This window comes from Egretta garzetta, unplaced genomic scaffold (genome assembly GCF_000687185.1).
Source record: "Egretta garzetta isolate BGI_Z169 unplaced genomic scaffold, ASM68718v1 scaffold46, whole genome shotgun sequence".
In the NCBI taxonomy this organism is placed as follows: Eukaryota; Metazoa; Chordata; class Aves; order Pelecaniformes; family Ardeidae; genus Egretta; species Egretta garzetta.
The window spans coordinates 904,837-916,544 of NW_009260268.1; the positions used below are offsets into that span (position 1 = coordinate 904,837).

The following is an 11,708-nucleotide window of genomic DNA, read 5'->3' on the forward strand; positions in this document are numbered from 1 at the left end:
GGGGGAACGGGGGGAGCTGACATTGGACCCAGTCACTGCAACTGGCCAAAATACAAAAAGCATTTGTATTTTATTCAAATATAGTATGAAAGAATTAAATAACACGGTCATGTTTCTTACTTAGTTTGGTCTTTGAAAATTTCAGGACATATACCCCAGATCCCAAAGGAAACAGCAAATTTTGTTTTCTAAGTGCTGAAAATAACTTTTGTGCCTGTGCAACACACAGGAAACAAAGAAGAGAGAAGTAAAGAATATTAACCATAGAATAAGTCTTTACAGATATCTCAGGTCACCCAAATCAGAGAAGCTTCACTGTGCCTGAGCTGGCACTGTCCTGGCATGAAGTCGTTCAGGATCTACTCACCACTCATGGCATCTTCAGTATGAAACTAGACAAATCCATGGATGAGAGGTCCGTAAATAGATACTGAAGGGAAGAGGCAGGGGCATGACCTCTAATAGCCTCAGTCCAACAACTGTGGATGCTAGGAGGGCATGAGGGAAGTGAACTGCAGAAAGCAATGAAGCCCGAATGCTCTCCCCAAGAACAGCGTGTGCTGCTGAGACAGACAGAGGCCAAACACTTGTCTAGGCAGACCATTAGTCTGCCCCAGGGGGGTATTTCTTATATTCTTATGCTTTAGGCTAAGCTTGACACAACATATCTGAAAATTTGCATGTGTGGGTAGGTTCCTGATAAATTTCCTTAGTCATATGCACCTAGTTAGTGCACATAACCAACCTCTCAGACCAGACAGTAACTTCTTACTCTTAACAGGTATAAACAACCTTTACGAGACTGCCAATATATTTCACAGATTACTTTGACAGCACATCTCGTTTCTTAAAAAAATCATTACGGATATTAAATACACAGCTCATGTTTTGTAACTCAGAAGATAGCTAGTCCCATTAAATCTCTCACCATGCACACGTGGCAGGCAGAAAACCACATTCAAAGCATAACGAACACATAGGTTAAATAATCATACATCATTTTGAGGAAGTAGTAGTAACTATGAAATGCCTTCCCCCATCCAGTTCTTCACTATAAATACAGGCAGTTCTTAAAAGAGGCATTTTAATCATATTCATGTCTTGACATGTTACAAAATACTCTTCAATCAAGACACACTTTAAAAATATATATATAAGTGGAATTATTAGGAAAGAGAACAAAACATCACTGTGTCCCTAGACACATCCACGGCATCCCACATCCTGAATCCTGTGTGCACTCCTGTCTCTCTCGTCCCTTTGCTCTGCAGTCTTAAAGAGAATTAAAGAAGGTATGAAGTCAAATGACCAAAGGTAATGAACAGCTTCATTACAAAAAACAGGTTACATAAGTGAAGGATCTTGAATCTGAAAAAGAACAATGGAGAGGAGGACTCAATAAAACCACAAGCGCCACAGACAGAATTGTTCCCTGCCTTGTCCAGGACAAGGACTGAAGAAGTTTCATACTTAATTAACAGGCGCCACGCTCAAGATGAACAAAAGGAATGATTCTTTCAGTTTTGGTGCTTGTTTGGTTTTTGTTAGTTTACTGTTATATATATCAAACGTAACATCCACTCAAAGCCAAACTTACTCATGCAGAAATGTGTTGAAGTCAAAAGCTTCTGGGGGCTCAATAAGCACCCGGATAACACATAGGAGAAGTGTCAACTGAAAGCTATTAATGAAAACAAAATAAACCCCCACACACCCCTCATCATTTAAGGCAAGGAAGAGCACAAACTGCCCTGCTGCCAAAAGTCTGTAAGCATATAGTGACACTTTACATTTCTTTGCTCAGAAGGAGGTTGTCAAGAAGGTCCTGTAATTTCGCAGGGCCTTGGATGGTCATAGCTAAAAAAAGTCCAGCCAAAAAAACTAGTAAGTCCTGGAAGAGCCATAAGAGTGGCTGTAGCCAGGTGTATATTGCCATGGTTGCCCTTTCACTATGAAAAACACGATGAGCATGGGGACCCTGTGAACATCCCATGCCTGCTGTTGGGTTTTCCAGCTGAAGTTCCCAGGTGGCCAAGGAACGACCAGAACAGCAGGTACGTGCTTGCACACCAGGGTTTGAGGGCTTCTCCTGAACATGATCTGTGGGATACAAAGGTGAAGAAGGGGATGTGAGAAGGACAAGTGTGACAGATTGCTCCTCGTCATGTGCTGTGCATGAGGTTTCCAGCATCACTCCCCAAGTCACCCTCTGCCACATCAGCGGGGCACACCATGCATGTTTAGTGGCTGTGCAGCAGGGGCTGTCCAACATGATTGCCTACGTTGGAAATGGCATATAGGGCTAACCAGGCATTTTGTCTAATCAGGTACAGCTGTTCTTCTAGTCTTATGTGACTTCAATACTCAAAATAAATACCATAAACCAACTAATCATGGAGTAAAGCAGCAACTTACAGGTTCAGGGGAAAAATACAGATGACCCATCTGTCATAAGAGGCGAGGATTTGAAAATTCCATTAATTTTCTGAAATGGTTAGTTAAGATATTCGAAGAGTTTCATTACTACAAAGAGCCTTTTTATGCTATTAATCCAGATTAGTAATGACTGTTCAGTTTAGAGTTTGCCTAATTCTTTAGTTCTACCTGGTGCAACAGAACAACTTAATTCTTCCTTCCTTTGAAGCATGGCCCTACCCTCTGAAAACCCTTCTGAAAAGCTCCTTCCCCTGCTTCCTGCTCCAAGATCACAGTTCAATGTGCCTTTACTGCCTTACCAGCCTGACCACAGTTATTTTGGAAAGGGAAGTACTCAAAACTCCTCTAAAGATGTTTACACCTTCCATTTGTTTTTAGCGACTTGATCACCTGCTGGCCCAGCTGCCTGGAGAAAAAAAGAAGCAGGGTTCTTATTTAATATTACAGATCCTCATCATTTAAGCAGCTGATGATCAGAGTTAAATAGGCAGGTCTTCTTGGGTAAGAAAAGTAAAAGCATTTTTTCCACACATCACTTTCCACACCATTCAGTTGCTGCGTTTACTCTGACTTGAGTGCCACGGTGTTGGAGGGAACCATAACTGCAGAGACAGCCCTTTATCAACCAATTAACCACTCTAAGGCAGCCTGATCTCAGTCTGAGCCCAGACTGTTCATCAAAGTCACCTCCCTCAGCACTGCCACAGCAAATCCTGTCCTAAGAGGGGTCCAGACAATCTCACGTGCCCAGTGCTATTACCACGGCTCTCCTGGCAGGCAAAAGAAATTGCACTGAGGCAGCCAGGAGCTGCCCAGATGCTGGGTTCTGCTGAGCCACAAGAGCACCCCAAGACCTTTCCAAACTGTGTGTTCAAAAAAAGCACATTCTCATGTCCTGGGGTGCACCTGGGTACATGAGGCAGAAGGCACAAACTCAGCATCACTAACTCTCCAGCAAGCAAGCAAGGAGAGCCTCAGAGAATTTGATTTTGAGCCTAACCTCTTGGCTTCTGCTGCCTGACAGTTTAGATGAAACCTCCGTGAAAGGCCATGGAACTTTACAAAGAAGACAGGCCAATACTCACCATATTCAGTCACGTCAGTGGGATATTAAGCAGCTGTTAATGTTCTCCTGAAAGCTGTGCCCTGTGGCCTGCACAACAGGGTTCTTGGTATTTTTAAGTGAACCAACATTTTGCCCTTCTCTAGCCAGCCAGAAACACACCCAACTGGAAAGACAAAATAATTTTCCAGGAAGGAAGGCAGTGATGGATAAAAAACACTTCTCCGTATTTACTGATTGAACAGTGCAAGCCTGCTGATTATTAACAAGATTGTCTCGTTTCCTCCAAATCACAGAATATTTCAGTATTAATGATATAAAGGAAATAAAATTTTTAAAAAATCCTGACAGCAAAGAGACACTGAAATCTTAACATGAGTACCCTGACCTACATGAATAAAATCAAATTAAGTAAATGGTCACGTTTGTACCACAGCAGCACTCTGCCTCTTACGCAAGGTTTGCTGGGGAGTGGGTGGGGCAAAGAGGAAGTCATAGACTCCCTTTTAATGGGGAAACATCTGCCCCTAGGCAAGGGACCAACGTCAATACGGCACTACCTTGCAAGTTTATTTCTTAGTTCCCTATGACAGTTAATTACACTGCTAATCTCACCATAAATAGCAATTCTACAAAAATGCCTCCATCAAGAGTCTTGGTACTGTTACACTGACAGGCAACGTATGTGTCTGTCAAGTGCATCTGAGGCCAGTTACAAATACATACAACTGGAATGACTGAAGTCACGTGGTTTTTCTTTTCTGCGTTATTTCCAAGAAGAAACAGCAAGAGCGATGTTCTCCAAGTAATAGTGAGCATGCAAACAAGCAGAGATTTTATCCTCGGCAGTTCACCAAATAATGAATGATCCTTTTAGGGGTACAAAATACAAACTTTCTTTGACTTCCAGTCAAACCCGGTTTGATGGTGTTTGATAGTCTCCAATTTACAGCAGCCACAACACTGTTGCATAGTTTGCAATACTTAGCAGTTGTTAGTAAAGAAGAATGACAGGTCAAGACTGTCGTGAATTCTCAGAACTCCAAAGGCAACATTTTCAAAGAAAACAATTTTTTTTTTTTTTTTTTTTTTTTTTTAAGAAACATCTCAAAATGACATCCAGGACTTGTGGCAAGAAATGCTCTCCTGTTTTTCTTAAGGAACAAACAAAACCAAAGCTGTTCAAGCAAGTTTTTCCTTAGGGCTTTCTTCATTTCTCAGGCTTTCCTTAAATTTTAAACTCAAGATTTTTTTTTCTTTCTCCATGTAAAGTTTCTTTAATGTGCATATCGCACAAAGTGAGACCACCTCCAGTCAGCAGAGCAGGAACGCAGATGCTGCCATCTGTGGACAGCACACCTCAAACACCAGTTACCAGCTCTTCTTCACCTGACTGCATATATGGATTCCATAGTGTATATGGATACTATACTTGCAGGGCAATGAGCATTAGCCGCCTATTTGGAAAGGGGTGAATGGCTCCTACTTGAAGCAAAATTATAATAAAGCCCTACCAAAATTAACGTTTGACCTGGAAGTAATAAATACCTCAACCTCTACAATTGTTGCTCTTTCTGTCTCTACCAAGACAGTTCCTTGAGCAGACTGCAGAGGTTACTTACCAGCTGCATCTCTCTTGGCCAACTTGAAAACAAAAACACCCATGAAGCAAACAAACCCAATGCCAAACATTTAATTGTCAACATAAACACGAGCAAGTAAACAGCAGCGAACTGTGAAGCTTCACTTGGCCAGTTTTTCTCTTGGCTCTAAATATTGTGACTGATGCAGCAAGTACATTCTGGACAGCTGGAGCAGTCCACCACAAATATATTTGGTTCGCTGAATTCTGCAGTCGAAGAAAGTTGAAGGACAGATAGAGTGCTTTCGCTTCTTCTCGACGATCTCTAATAGGATATCTACTGTTTCTGACAATCTTTACAAGCCCCGGAAATTTTCACACGTGCATGTGGGGGATTGGGAGGTTGCTGCGGATCTCCTCTGGGAAAAAAGAATGAAGAAATAGCCAAATGCTGCAGCTGTTGTCAGAAGCAATCTGTTCCACTGAATTCCTCTCTTCTCTCAACAGAGCACAATTCTTTGATAAGGAAAGTCAAAGAATTAAACCATTTTGTGGTGTAAATGTTTTTGCTCTAGATGATATCTGATTCCTGAAATTACTTATGTCACAATGCTGCCACAAGCAGGTAGGAGTAACACAGGGGATGCCACACCTGTGACACCAGAGAGAAACCCCCACGTCCTCTGCTGCCCAGCAGCCTTCTGGTGTCTTCCAAGAATTGTCTGATTCTTTGCCAGTATTTTCCTTTGTCCAGGATAAAAAGCCCTGCTCTCTTCAATGAGGAACGGGATGCGAAACACTTCCAACAGTTTTTAAGCTGCATCCTTGAGGTCAGACTATTTGAAAATTGTCACTGACTAGATGAAGCCATTACGTGAACAGTACAGAGTACAACAGGGTTGAGGTTGATGGTAGTATCAGATAATTAATGTCATTAACTTCTCCAGGCAATTATTTTTTCATTGAAGTTAACCACAATCAGGATCCCAAAAATTTCCTGCAGAAAATTTATTGCCTCAGTAACTACATCTAGGAAGATAACATATTCGCCTATACTCAGCAAAGACTACAATATAGCCAAAATATACCAACTACTACTGTTTTTTTCCTTCAGTTATCAGAAAGAGTTTTCCCTGTGTTTTCGTCTCCTCCCCCAAAGAATGCCATTCCTCTTGGTGACTTTGCTAAATACGAGCATCTTACGAAAATGTGCATTCTCTCCACTGGCAATTGCAGTCTCTAAATATTTGCAAGGAGTTATACCCATCTTACACAAGTTAGGAAATGTCAAAAGAAAAAAAAAAAAAAGACTGAAGTGCTAGAGGGATTGATTTACAATGATTACAATAGAAGAGTAGAAGAATAAATGAGTTACACTTCAGCTATTTCCTAACTAAAATCAGAAATGCAACAAAGAGAGGGAAAAATACAGTAACACATAAATATTAAGTCATCAGAAAAACTTCTGGTGACAGATAAACACAAACCAAGGGAGACAAGTTGACAAATTCATATACAATAGGAATTCAACAAACAATCCCCCATGGTCCCCCTAAGCTACCAGTGTTTTAAATTAAAATTCTGTTGCAATTTATGCAGCCATTAGCGCCTTTGAAGCAGATACACATATACATGGTGGGGAACTTGGTATTCTGTATCACTCCGAAGCTAGGTGGAATTAAAAAAGAGAGAGGTATTGAATGTTTATAATAACAAAAACAATCATACCTAGCCTACTCTGCCCCTCTACTCTGCTCTGGTGAGACCTCACCTAGAGTGCTGCGTCCAGCTCTGGAGCCCTCAGCACAAGAAGGACATGGAAGTGTTGGAGCGGGTCCAGAGGAGGGCCACAAAAATGATCCAGGGGCTGGAGCACCTCTCCTATGAGGACAGGCTGAGGGAGTTGGGCTTGTTCAGCCTGGAGAAGAGAAGGCTGCAGGGAGACCTGATTGCGGCCTTTCAATACCTAAAGGGGGCCTATAGGAAAGATGGGGAAAATATTTTTAGTAGGGCCAGCTGTGACAGGACAAGGGGTAATGGTTTTAAACTAAACCAGGGTAGGTTTAGACTAGATATAAGGAAGAAATTCTTTACAATGAGGGTGGTGAAACACTGGAACAGGTTGCCCAGAGAGGTAGTGGAGGCCCCATCCCTGGAAGCATTCAAGGCCAGGTTGGACGGGGCTCTGAGCAACCTGATCTAGTTAGCGGTGTCCCTGCTCCTGCAGGGGGGTTGGACTAGATGACCTCTAGGGGTCCCTTCCAACGCAAAATATTCTATGATTCTACTCACCAGACAAAATTCAACACCTTGCCAAACATAAAACTCTTAAGAAGCAACTTAGACCTTGAAAGAGCTTACATCTTTCGAATAACAACCTCGCTTGGAATTTCTTCTAATTCATTTACAAAGAGCTGTAGCACATTTTTACATTAAACAAGATATTAAACTTGATAGGATACCAGTCTGACTTCAGCTGGATTCCCTTTGTTCCAAGCATTTTGTTTTAATGAATCACTGACCACGTTCGAAAAAGCAGCAGCTGAACACAAGGTTCGAGAAAGACTTCCTATCCTGGATGGTAGCTATCAATGGGAGAGGATCATTGCCATCACCCTCAGCTACAACAGCCTGAAGAGCAAGTCCTGCTTTATTTTTACTAAAATAAGCAGACACACACCCTTGAAGAACATACAAGAGTTTAAACACACACCGAACCTAAGTGAGTGTAAAAATACTATTTTTGAGGGGATGTTTTTGTAAGCCTCCAAACACTGCAATTAGTTAAAGCGATCCCCAAAGCTTTCTTAGAACCTTACTTGTCAGCAGCAACCCCATGAAATCCCTCAGAGACACACAAGTGCGCTTGCACAAGATACCCAGGGATGAATGTACCTACACCAAGAACTAGCAAGTGCCACGAGCTCTTAGAGCTTAGCATTGTACTCTCCTTGCACAAAAGGCTAGGCCAAGGTTTAATAATGATGTTGGCAGAAGCTTCGCCTTCATAATAGGTCCTATTATATCGCTTATGTTCATCCCATTGTATCTGATACAAATCATGCTTCTAAAAAAAGCATCTTTGTGCATGTTTGCATCTGAAAAGTTGCTACACACACACACACACGAAAGGGAAAGTTGCAGCGGACAAAACAGCAACAGCAGAAAAAAAACCCCTTCTCCCTACCCACTCAATTTAGCACTGCTGGAGTACTGGGAGTGAGGTTTATGCTTGTTTTCAGAGTGGAAAACCTAGCCTCATCTCTCACCAGTGCATGTAACATCACAACGCCGAGTAAGGCACACTTCATAAACTTAGAGGTGGCCATAAAACCGATGGGTTTGAGATTACACCATCAAGATACAGTAACAGGAGAAAAACCCACAAAGTGACACACTGCTTTTCCTCCCACTCCCACACTAACGGTATGTATTAGCCATCATCTAGAAGCATTTTATGATTAGGTCAGATGTAAAGTAATTTTAAAATAATAATAATAATAAATAATAAAAAGGTATCTCTCAGTTGAGATAGTATCCCAGATAAGTGGAGCTCAGGTAAGCGCACCTATTTTCATTGCAAAAAGCAAATCACAGAATCACGGCACAAAGACTGTTCTGTACATCATTGCTGTCTGTCTAAAGAGGTCCCAATGCCACTTCCAGGGATGCCCTTCAGAACAGGCAAATACATGTTCACATTATTCCCATTCTAATCCAAAACTAAGAATCCTTGCATATAATTTTAAACCTCTTAGAGCCACGTGGGACAATCGGCCAATATTGCTTTTGTATAGTCACGTAATCCTAAGGGTTTGACTATGCGACAAAACAAAGGTGCAGCTACAGCAAACCCTCCCAGCTGTATGGCTTCTTTCCAGTTACTGTATTTTATATATATATATGCATTTCATATATTTAAGAACCTACTCCTGCTACTGTGACTCTATTACCAGTAATGCAATCTAGGTACATGCTACTGTCACACCTTCATTTCAATAACTGCCTGTGTAGTCCCTCCAGTTCATTTTGAAACTTTCAGCAAACAAACAATAAAGAATTCATTTCTTTTAAATGCTTTGCCCTCCCCAGTGAGTTAATACCGCACATTCCCAATTCAAAACTACCTAAAGAACAAGAGCCAGAGACTAAACGCATTACAAGAGTTATTAAAATATTCACAGACAGTGCAAGGAGCTAAAGTTTCAAGTCACCAGTGTTGCACAACTGCTCACCCTCTCCTTGCTGCAGCTGCTCCGAGCATCCCTGCCGGGCGGCGGGTCCCTGCCAAACTGCAAGAACTCTGGGGGCAGGAGGGCTGACCCCCCCGGTCCCACCTTAAGCAGAGAGAGAACTTGAAATACCAGGTTATCTTCCCCAACAGGCCACCCAGATGGAGAGAGGGAGCCGGGGGCCGCCTGGCTCCTGCCCTGCTGGGGAAATCGGGGCAATCCCCCTGCGCTGCAGGAAATCTGAAAGAGGCGATTGATGGGCAGGATTCATTCCCATCCCACTGAGCAGACAGTTCAGATAAAAAGTATTAATCTGGGCCCTGTAAGCTTGTTAAATAATGAACTTTACCCTTAGGCTGAAAAAAAAAGGGGGGAGGCAGTGTTGCACAAGCTTATCAGTGCCCACTTGCTGCAGAACATGCCCTTGCAAGAGCTGTGTATGAAGAACTACTACTATTTATATCTGTAACGCTTCCAAGTTGCTGCAAATCTCTGGGACAAGACTGACGCGCAATACCTACCTGCATAAAAACACAACACCCTTATTTTCTGCCCAGCTTTTCCTACTATGTTGGAGGACCCTCAACTTCATCCACTCTTTTAAAAATGTTTCTAAAGCTGAAGTTCTTAAAATAGGAATAAATATAGTGTGTAAAAAGTTGACTCAAAAGGCTGTATGACCTGTACTTCAGCATCAGAAGGATAACGTAATATCTATGAACACAAACTCAAGTGGTCACGCATTTTTCATTGAAGTTAAGAAAGTTCAAGCAGATGACTTTTTACTGACAATATAATCAGATTTGCCTTGAAACAATTACTTACAGTTTACTTATTTTATCCTTTCACGGTGACTTTCAGGCATCCACCTCAACATCCTCTCATCGCAGGAACAAACATGCACAGTACTTACTCACTCAAACAGTTCCAGCAAAAGCAACAAACTCGCAACTTTGGACTTCCAACATGACTAACTCTGCTTGGATCCAGAGTCATTCTCTCACTACTACTCACCAGTAGTCAGGCACAAAAACATTTTTCTGTTAACATAATCGCTTAACACATGCTATCCCACTCACTTCCCAGTCTCTTGACCTCTCTTGCTCTGGTTCGCTGACAGTTCCCCTTTTTCCAGGGAGCGCTTGCACTTCCACACAATGTGCCACAGTGGCAGTTCCCAAAGACTTTGAGGTTTCTTCAAGAAAGAGTGACGGTCCATGACACGTGCACGGGAAGATGCAGCATCACTTAGAACATCTTCACCGTCAGCTGCTCTACCTCAGCAGTTTAAGTGTACTAAGCATGCTCCATGATCCAGTTTGGATTCTTCCTACCTTTCCAGCATAAGCTATTCTGAGGCTTCACAACTCAAATGCCAGCTTCGCCCAGTAAATAACTGATTTACAGTCATGGGCTGGAAAGAGTTAAGTTGTTTTTACCCTTCACTAAGTTTTGCCTTTTTTTTTTTTTTTTTATAAATAGTCTAAGTGATAAGAGTGACCAGCTGAATGATTTTATATTCCTATTTTTAAATACTTAGCTCGAAAAAATACTTGATAAACATTTCAACAATATGAGCACTGATAGCATACTAGCATTCAGAACATGGCAATATAAACATTTGTCTGAAATAAAATATTTGAAGAAAGACTACAGTATACTCTGTAACCTTTTCCATGCAGAATATTATTTTTAAAAGCATGATTTCTATAAACAATATACGGTCTGCAACAGTTTAAATACCAGAAATAAGTACAGCTAATGTACACTATCAACACTTGACTTCCCATGCAGTTGCAGTAAAATCTCCCAAACACGTATTCAGTAAAACAAACAGTGTAGGAAAAGAAGTAATAATCAGAATATCAGCTTAACTTTTAATCCGCACACTTCCCCCTCGCCCCACACTGAAACGCATAATGAATGAGCCGGGTCACGATTGCTTTCAATAAGCATGCCAGAAATCCTCAAAACAATAAGAAGAGGGTAAGAGCTGTTAGAAGCTCAGGCATCAAACGTCTTCCAAATAACGCCACATGCTTATACAACCGCATACTATGCATCCTTTTTATGCATCAGCATACCGGGAACTGCAAAACCACAAGTACCACAGGTACTTGAATGCTGTGTTATGAAACGTCCCATGCAAGCAAAGATTAATACAGAAGTGTAACTATTTGTGACTGGAATCCGAGAATTGAAGCCCAACCTTCACCGTGCGCCTAGGCAGAATGAAAACTCTCAGACTCGGGCGTCACCTTACACCTCCCGTCAACTCTGTCACGCAGCCGCGACTCCTCCGAAGTGTCAGCAACTCCAAGAGACTTTGCAGCGAGTGGAAAAGTCTCGGGTTTTGTTGTCGCCGTCCCCCCGCGCCGCTCCCCGGGCACTCCTC

At 42.0% G+C, this 11,708-nt stretch overlaps 1 protein-coding gene across 1 annotated transcript in view; it reads right to left on the reverse strand.

Moving 5' to 3' along the window:
* The window catches only part of VEGFC (vascular endothelial growth factor C), an 80,303-nt gene that overhangs the window by 68,165 nt on the left and 430 nt on the right, over window positions 1-11,708 (reverse strand). The window lies entirely within an intron of this gene.